We start from the raw sequence: 10000 nt of genomic DNA, 5'->3' as shown, positions 1-10000 counted from the left end.
TCTGCTCTGGAGAATAGGAGTCAGATCGAGAGTGAGCGAGAGAGGGGAAGAATAAGTAGAATCGAAGTCGACGCGTGTTAGTAGTATTCCTTTAGTATGTTTTACTGGAAAAGCAACGGACGGACGTTAAAATTTCAACCGGTTAAACGTCTAGCGAGCGTTTCGCATCGAATTTCAATTAGAGAGACACTTTGGCGAGGTGCTTGAAAATCTCTCCTTGTCACCGAGAAAACAGCAGGCTTCCTTTTCTTCGGTTCAACGCGAAGAACTCTCTCAATCGACAGAACCATGTAAGCGTCACCGATGGGATTTTGCGTCGGGCGACGCCGTACGTGTGGGAATGCGGTGAAAAGAAAAGAATCTGCGTGAGAGATAGGGAGAAAATGCTCGTCGAGCGCGTTACTGAGGGAAGGAATAAGACCTCTCGTTCGCGCCCCGACGTCGTTTCCCCACTCCTCGCTCGTTCTTCTTTTACACCCGTCCACGTCGGCGTATATCCCCGCCTACCCTGGTACGCGAGCGAACAACGATTGAAGAGAGAGGATCATCATCGCGTATGCAACTGCAGAACACGTCGAGTTGGGACGAAAAGATTGTGGCGCCTTGCTCTCTTTGATTCGGCGTCGTTGCCTTTCGCTGTTAAAGAAAAACACGTTTGTTTGACGACCTCAGAGTAGGCGAGATTACCCGCTGAATTTAAGCATATTACTAAGCGGAGGAAAAGAAACTAACAAGGATTTCCTTAGTAGCGGCGAGCGAACAGGAATGAGCCCAGCACTGAATCCCCGCGGTATTGCCGCAGGGAAATGTAGTGTTCAGGAGGATCCGCTTATCCCGTGACGTCGAACTGAGTCCAAGTCCAACTTGAATAGGGCCATTTACCCACAGAGGGTGCCAGGCCCGTAGCGACCAGTACGCGTTTCGGGAGGATCTCTCCTTAGAGTCGGGTTGCTTGAGAGTGCAACCCTAAGTGGGTGGTAAACTCCATCTAAGGCTAAATATGACCACGAGACCGATAGCGAACAAGTACCGTGAGGGAAAGTTGAAAAGAACTTTGAAGAGAGAGTTCAAGAGTACGTGAAACCGTTCAGGGGTAAACCTGAGAAACCCAAAAGATCGAACGGGGAGATTCATCGTCAACGAAGCTGGCCCCCGTTGGTGCGCGATAACCCGAATGGGCCTTCCTGGTCCCATGAAGGGGTTACACCACCTTTGGGTGAAGTCCGGTAACGTAGTCGTGCACTTCTTCCTTAGTAGAACGTCGCAACCCGTTGTGTGTCGGTCTACGGCCTGAGCTGCATTGCCTGTCGCGGCGCCTTCGTACGCTCGCGGCAGAGGCTCGGTCGCCCGACCGGCTGCACGACGGTACTCTGACGGTATCGGGCCGCAACCAATCCATTCTTGAAATGTGTGTGCGTCGGGCCCGCCGCAAGCTCGGACAGTTTACCCGGAGACGACGGATCTGAATGCCGTCCCCGGGCCTGGCCAGCTGTTAGCAGGCGGTGTCCTTGGACTGGCCAAGCTTTGAATTACCGGTTGGCGACGCTACTGCTTTGGGTACTCTCAGGACCCGTCTTGAAACACGGACCAAGGAGTCTAACATGTGCGCGAGTCATTGGGAGAAGTAAACCTAAAGGCGCAATGAAAGTGAAAGTCGGCCTTGCGTCGACCAAGGGAGGATGGGCCGCTTACGTATCGGCCTCGCACTCCCGGGGCGTCTCGTTCTCATTGCGAGAAGAGGCGCACCCAGAGCGTACACGTTGGGACCCGAAAGATGGTGAACTATGCCTGGTCAGGACGAAGTCAGGGGAAACCCTGGTGGAGGTCCGTAGCGATTCTGACGTGCAAATCGATCGTCGGAACTGGGTATAGGGGCGAAAGACTAATCGAACCATCTAGTAGCTGGTTCCCTCCGAAGTTTCCCTCAGGATAGCTGGCACTCGCTCGTTCCTCCGCGAACGCATGCGAGTTTCATCTGGTAAAGCGAATGATTAGAGGCCTTGGGGCCGAAACGACCTCAACCTATTCTCAAACTTTAAATGGGTGAGATCTCTGGCTTGCTTGGATCATGAAGCCACGAGATATTTTGAATCAGAGTGCCAAGTGGGCCAATTTTGGTAAGCAGAACTGGCGCTGTGGGATGAACCAAACGCAGAGTTAAGGCGCCTAAGTCGACGCTTATGGGATACCATGAAAGGCGTTGGTTGCTTAAGACAGCAGGACGGTGGCCATGGAAGTCGGAATCCGCTAAGGAGTGTGTAACAACTCACCTGCCGAAGCAACTAGCCCTGAAAATGAATGGCGCTGAAGCGTCGCGCCTATACTCCGCCGTCAGCGGCAAGTGGGGAGGGACGTGTCACTCCCGGGTGACCGTCCTCCATAAAGCCCTGACGAGTAGGAGGGTCGCGGCGGTGTGCGCAGAAGGGTCTGGGCATAAGCCTGCCTGGAGCCACCGTCGGTGCAGATCTTGGTGGTAGTAGCAAATACTCCAGCGAGGCCCTGGAGGACTGACGTGGAGAAGGGTTTCGTGTGAACAGCCGTTGCACACGAGTCAGTCGATCCTAAGCCCTAAGAGAAATCCTATGCAGATGAGGTGTCCTAAAATAATGAAACATCGTACAAACAGAAACATAAAAGAGACACACACCCATTGGGCGAAAGGGAATCCGGTTTCTATTCCGGAACCCGGCTGCGGAACCGCTTACCATTCGGGCCCTCGTAAGAGTGTTCGTCGGGGTAACCCAAAATGACCTGGAGACGCCGTCGGGAGATCCGGGAAGAGTTTTCTTTTCTGTATAAGCGTTCGAGTTCCCTGGAAACCTCTAGCAGGGAGATAGGGTTTGGAACGCGAAGAGCACCGCAGTTGCGGCGGTGTCCGGATCTTCCCCTCGGACCTTGAAAATCCAGGAGAGGGCCACGTGGAGGTGTCGCGCCGGTTCGTACCCATATCCGCAGCAGGTCTCCAAGGTAAAGAGCCTCTAGTCGATAGATTAATGTAGGTAAGGGAAGTCGGCAAATTGGATCCGTAACTTCGGAATAAGGATTGGCTCTGAGGAGCGGGGCGTGTCGGGCTTGGTCGAGAAGTGAGTCTGGCTGACGTGCCGGGCCTGGGCGAGGTGAACGGTATCATTACTGTTACCGGGATCCGATCTCGGTCCCGTGCCTTGGCCTCTCACGGATCTTCCTTGCTGCGGAGCTTCTGTGGCGTTTGACGTCGCGGTCGTTTCTTCGGCCGTCATTCAACACTCAGCTCAGAACTGGCACGGACTAGGGGAATCCGACTGTCTAATTAAAACAAAGCATTGCGATGGCCCCCAAGAGTGTTGACGCAATGTGATTTCTGCCCAGTGCTCTGAATGTCAACGTGAAGAAATTCAAAAAAGCGCGGGTAAACGGCGGGAGTAACTATGACTCTCTTAAGTGTATTCGTAACGGTTGGTCGGATAAGACGTGTCGAGAGTCGCGCTTACTGTGGCGGTGCTTGTGGGTTAGTTTTCTAATTTTTAGCAGTGTGTAATGAACCGTAAAGCATTCGTTATCTTGTACGGATGTTTTCGTGTAAGTTTAATGGACTTGTAGTTATTAATCTATCAACGTGAGTGAGCACGGTACGTGTGGATTAGTTTTTTAGTATTTACCAATGTGGAATCAATCCCGGTAGTTCTGTTACTTCGTAGTGGTGTGTCGCTGAATATTTACCGGTGTCACTTATAAAATTATGAACGCGAGTGGAACAATTAAATCGATTTCTGTGTCTTTTTCTCCGTCGGAAGTGAAACGGAATTCAACGACCTACAGTCGAAGCTCGCCAGTGTATTCGTAACGGTTGGTCGGATAAGACGTGTCGAGAGTCGCGCTTACTGTGGCGGTGCTTGTGGGTTAGTTTTCTAATTTTGAGCAGTGTGTAATGAACCGTAAAGCATTCGTTATCTTGTACGGATGTTTTCGTGTAAGTTTAATGGACTTGTAGTTATTAATTTATCAACGTGAGTGAGCACGGTACGTGTGGATTAGTTTTTTAGTATTTACCAATGTGGAATCAATCCCGGTAGTTCTGTTACTTCGTAGTGGTGTGTCGCTGAATATTTACCGGTGTCACTTATAAAATTATTAACGCGAGTGGAACAATTAAATCGATTTCTGTGTCTTTTTCTCCGTCGGAAGTGAAACGGAATTCAACGACCTACAGTCGAAGCTCGCCAGTGTATTCGTAACGGTTGGTCGGATAAGACGTGTCGAGAGTCGCGCTTACTGTGGCGGTGCTTGTGGGTTAGTTTTCTAATTTTTAGCAGTGTGTAATGAACCGTAAAGCATTCGTTATCTTGTACGGATGTTTTCGTGTAAGTTTAATGGACTTGTAGTTATTAATCTATCAACGTGAGTGAGCACGGTACGTGTGGATTAGTTTTTTAGTATTTACCAATGTGGAATCAATCCCGGTAGTTCTGTTACTTCGTAGTGGTGTGTCGCTGAATATTTACCGGTGTCACTTATAAAATTATTAACGCGAGTGGAACAATTAAATCGATTTCTGTGTCTTTTTCTCCGTCGGAAGTGAAACGGAATTCAACGACCTACAGTCGAAGCTCGCCAGTGTATTCGTAACGGTTGGTCGGATAAGACGTGTCGAGAGTCGCGCTTACTGTGGCGGTGCTTGTGGGTTAGTTTTCTAATTTTTAGCAGTGTGTAATGAACCGTAAAGCATTCGTTATCTTGTACGGATGTTTTCGTGTAAGTTTAATGGACTTGTAGTTATTAATTTATCAACGTGAGTGAGCACGGTACGTGTGGATTAGTTTTTTAGTATTTACCAATGTGGAATCAATCCCGGTAGTTCTGTTACTTCGTAGTGGTGTGTCGCTGAATATTTACCGGTGTCACTTATAAAATTATTAACGCGAGTGGAACAATTAAATCGATTTCTGTGTCTTTTTCTCCGTCGGAAGTGAAACGGAATTCAACGACCTACAGTCGAAGCTCGCCAGTGTATTCGTAACGGTTGGTCGGATAAGACGTGTCGAGAGTCGCGCTTACTGTGGCGGTGCTTGTGGGTTAGTTTTCTAATTTTGAGCAGTGTGTAATGAACCGTAAAGCATTCGTTATCTTGTACGGATGTTTTCGTGTAAGTTTAATGGACTTGTAGTTATTAATTTATCAACGTGAGTGAGCACGGTACGTGTGGATTAGTTTTTTAGTATTTACCAATGTGGAATCAATCCCGGTAGTTCTGTTACTTCGTAGTGGTGTGTCGCTGAATATTTACCGGTGTCACTTATAAAATTATTAACGCGAGTGGAACAATTAAATCGATTTCTGTGTCTTTTTCTCCGTCGGAAGTGAAACGGAATTCAACGACCTACAGTCGAAGCTCGCCAGTGTATTCGTAACGGTTGGTCGGATAAGACGTGTCGAGAGTCGCGCTTACTGTGGCGGTGCTTGTGGGTTAGTTTTCTAATTTTTAGCAGTGTGTAATGAACCGTAAAGCATTCGTTATCTTGTACGGATGTTTTCGTGTAAGTTTAATGGACTTGTAGTTATTAATCTATCAACGTGAGTGAGCACGGTACGTGTGGATTAGTTTTTTAGTATTTACCAATGTGGAATCAATCCCGGTAGTTCTGTTACTTCGTAGTGGTGTGTCGCTGAATATTTACCTAAAAAAAAAAACTTAAAAAAAAAAAAAAAAAAAAAAGAAAAAAAAATGAAAAAAAAAAGGCAGGGGCAGTGACAGTGCACATTGTATGGGGAGTGACGACCCCGCCTTCCCGAGTTAGGAGATCGCTAGATCTCCTTGATAAGTGCACCTATGACCTGGCACGTTAATGGTTATGAGTGGATAACAATTGGAATCAATGCCTCGGAACAAAATATACCCAATCAATAAATTGAGTACTGAAGATGCAGCCTCGGACACAGAAGCTCCCGGCCCTGGAGCTTCTGTGGCGGACATGTCCGCTATGGACCGGAGGGCCAACGATGACGACCCTGGCTTGACACCGGACAACGATATATCTCAGTGTGTGGACCTCCCTTTGGACGGGCAGATCGATTGTGCTGCGTGCAGCCTTTTTCACCGTGGCAGGTCGTTCCTGCAGGCCTCGCAGTTCCAGGAACACGCGGAGGAACAACACCCTACCGCAATCATCAAATGGAGGTGCGCCACATGTCGTAAGGAGTTTTCGAAACTACACGCATGTAGGTGTCACCTCCCAAAGTGTAAAGGGTTAATCCCAAGGAGTGAATGCGAAGGGGTGGTGTGTGAGGTCTGTGGAGGGCGATTTGCCACCAAGCGGGGCTTGTCTATGCACGAGCGGCATAGGCACCCGGAGATAAGAAACGAAAAGAGAAGGGCTGGCGGCGCAAACCAGGGAGAGAATAGACCAGGCAGGAGGGCCTCGGCCTGGTCAAAGGAGGAAACTGAGCTCCTCCTTCGGCTGAACGAAAGGTATAAGAACCTTCGACAGCCGAATGTCGTGATCAAACCGTTTCTCCCTGGAAAAACGCTCAAGCAAATCAGCGACAAAAGGAGGCTCCTGCCCGTGCAAAGGGAGGAGGAAGCGGTCGACGATAGTCCATCGGAGAACTCCTCCGATGGCAGCTCCTACGAGTCGGCTGTGGAAGATATAGGCCCCCAGCCTTCTTCCAGCGTGGAAAACTGGAAGGATGATCTAAGGGGAGCCATTATGGCCAGCCAGGTGAATGAGGAGAACCATTTTAGAAGTATTGAAATAGAAATAGAGGAGCTGGCTGGTCAGGAGGTGGTTGACGAGTCCACTGTTAACGCCTTGTTGGAAAGCCTCACGGAGCGGTTGAAACAGGGCGTTCAAGTAAGTGAAGGTCCCAGCAGGGACCGGGGAGTGGACCGTCAACCAAGAAGGAAAAACAAGGGGGCCAATAAAAGGAAAAAGTTTGAATATGCCAGATACCAGGAGCTTTATAAGAAATGCCCCAAACAGCTCCTGGATCTGGCAATAATGGGGAAGACCATCCGAGAAAAGGAGGTGGATCTTCCCGAAAAAGAGGCAGTGGGGACATTGTACTCGGGTCTCTGGGGAGTGCCTGGACCTCAGACGAAGCTTCCAGTAAGACACGATGGAAGTCCCAAAATAGGAATGAGACAAATATGGGTGCCCATCGCTGTGGGAGAGCTCGTGGAGAAGCTGAAGAAAATAAAGAAAAACACAGCCGCAGGGGTGGATCAAATTAAGAAGATCCACCTCCGTAGGGCTGGGGCGCTGCGAACATTCGCCAAGTTCTGTAACTTGCTCTTGCTGAGCCGAATCTACCCGGCACAATGGAAACTGAACCGGACCACACTCATACCCAAAACGGGGAAGAGTGTGGCGGAAGTCGGTAACTGGAGGCCCATCACAATAGGCTCCTTGTTGGGTAGGCTATATTCGGCGATGATAGACAAAAGGATAAGAGGCAAGATATCGCAACACCCTAGGCAAAAGGGGTTTGCGATGGAGGATGGCTGTAAAAATAATATAGCCATTCTCAGCAGCGCCCTAAGCCAAATGAAGGAAAACAAAGGTGGCGTTATTACCGTAATGGATATTTCAAAAGCTTTCGACACGGTTCCCCACAGCGTTATAAGGGACGCACTGGAGGCGAAAGGCGTTCCGACGGCCATCGGAAATTACATACAAACAATGTACGATGGTTGTCGGACTGTCATACATTGTAGAAACAAAGAGACCCTATCGGTGTCCCTGCTCAGAGGAGTCAAGCAGGGTGACCCTTTGTCCCCGCTCCTCTTCAATTTAGTAATAGAACCACTGGTTCGTTGTATACATGAGACGTCGGAGGGCGTTGGGATGGGAGACGAGAAGGTCTCCATTTTGGCCTTTGCGGATGACCTGGTACTTCTGGCCAAGAATAAAACGGAGGCACAGAAGCAATGCGAGAAGGTACAGGGTTATCTCGGAAAGCTCGACATGAAAGCTGCGACTGATAAATGCAGCGCATTTCAAATTGCAAATAAAAGCAAGACGTGGTATGTGAAAAACCCAGAGTTAAAGTTGGGTCGGGAGGCAGTTCCATATTCAGACCCCGAAACCACAATTAAGTATCTGGGAGCCACGTTAGATCCCTGGAGGGGCCTGCATCGCGTCGCAGTCAAAGAAGTCTCAGACGCGGCAAAATGCATAGCGAGGATGAGGTTGAAACCAGACCAAAAGATCAACCTCATCAGAACGTACCTCCTGCCCAGGTATGTACATAGATTAGTGGCTAATCCGCCTCCCTTGGGCCTCCTGGACCAAATAGACCACGAGGTTAAGTTAATCATAAAGAAAATTTTGCACCTCCATCTGTCAACGACCGATGGAGTTATTTACTCTGACAAAAGTCATGGTGGTCTGGGTGTCCAGAGGATTGCAAACATAGTCAAGCTGGCCAAATTAAGGAATGCAATCAAAATGACGAGGGCCGAGGATGAGGCGGTTAGGCGTGCATACCTAGGGCAGGAGGGAATAATAAAGAAGTACGCTACGTCGGTGGGCCTCAGTTGGCCCACAAGTCTTGAAAGTATTGAGGGCGCGCGCAGGTCCCTCAAAAAGAGGGATACTGACAAATGGAGGCAGCTCGTCTCTCAAGGCCAGGGCATCAAGGAATTCTTTGGTGACAAAACCGGTAATGCCTGGCTGTATAATCCCAAATTATTGAAGCCGTCCAGATATCTGGACGCATTAAAATTACGTACCAATACGTTCGGTACGAGAGTCGCACTCAGGAGAGCCAAGAAAGAAATAGATTATAAATGTAGGCGATGTGGCTCTCAGCCCGAGACCTTGGGACATATATTGGGCCAATGCACCCACACCAAGGCAAAGCGCATTAAACGCCATAACGAGATATGTAAGCTCGTACTCAGCAAGGTGGCAAGGCACTGCACTGTGTACGAGGAACCCGAAGTCAACGTTCTGGGGGAGCTACGCAAACCTGATTTGGTCATAAAAGACCATGATAGGGTTTGGGTAGTGGACGTCACGGTACGTTATGAGGACCGTGACAACCTCCGGAACGCATACCGGGAGAAGTTACGAAAGTATCGGGAAACGGCAGAGTACTTAAGAATAAAAATGAACGCTCTGCAAGCACAAGTGATCCCGATAGTGGTGGGGTGCAGGGGCGCAATACCCAAGGAAACGGAGAAGAACTTGAGGAACCTTGGGCTCGAAAGCAAGGACGTCTTGACGGCTTCTCTAATCGCACTCCGCTCGTCAATTGAAATGGCGAATCAGTTTATTGACTACGATCACATAATGTGATCGCTATGTATATTTATTTAGGTATATATTTACCTATGTATTTATGGACCAAGCCCATGGGCCGGATGAACTATTTATTAAAACGCAGCCGCAAGGCAAAGGAAATTTATTGGAAACGCAGCCGCAAGGCCAAGGAATATTTATTGCAAACGCAGTCGCAAGACAAAGGAATTATTTATTGAAAACGCAGCCGCAAGGCAAAGGAAGAATTAGAATTATGAACGAGGCAGCTGTCAGCCGATAAATATGATGTGTAGCCCGTCTCGGCCTTTTACACCGAGCGGTGCGAGTCCTGGTACATTTTCTGTGTATCAGGGCGCGGGGCGGATTCTATGCATGCAGAATCCGGGGCGACGCCTCCGCGGGGCTTTCCCTGGGCGCACGCTATGCGTGCGGCCGAGCTCGCCTCCCGAAAGGGTCCCCGTTCCTAATTTTTCCAAATCCGTAGGCAGATCGCTTGGCAGTGGAACTAGAAAATAGGCCCGATCAAGGAATTATTATTTGTTATTACCCTACGAGGAGGTTTAATCCTCGGAAGTCCACCAAGTCCTCGGACTTGGTGCAGAATAATAGCCAAATGCCTCGTCATCTAATTAGTGACGCGCATGAATGGATTAACGAGATTCCCTCTGTCCCTATCTACTGGTGGGGAGTAATTCAAGGGCTAGGTCAATGAAGTAGGAATACGGAGACCAGAACCCGGGGTTGCAGGAGCAGGGGTAGAG

The 10000-nt window shown here is 49.1% G+C and overlaps 1 pseudogene; it reads left to right on the top strand.

Annotated features, from left to right (window-relative positions):
* Positions 1 to 663: 663 nt before the first annotated feature.
* The window catches only part of LOC143154455 (large subunit ribosomal RNA), a 13261-nt pseudogene continuing 3924 nt past the window's right edge, over positions 664 to 10000 (top strand).

The sequence above is a fragment of the Ptiloglossa arizonensis genome, unplaced genomic scaffold (genome assembly GCF_051014685.1).
Source record: "Ptiloglossa arizonensis isolate GNS036 unplaced genomic scaffold, iyPtiAriz1_principal scaffold0023, whole genome shotgun sequence".
NCBI classification, from domain to species: Eukaryota; Metazoa; Arthropoda; class Insecta; order Hymenoptera; family Colletidae; genus Ptiloglossa; species Ptiloglossa arizonensis.
This window is presented reverse-complemented; position numbering and strand designations above follow the sequence as displayed.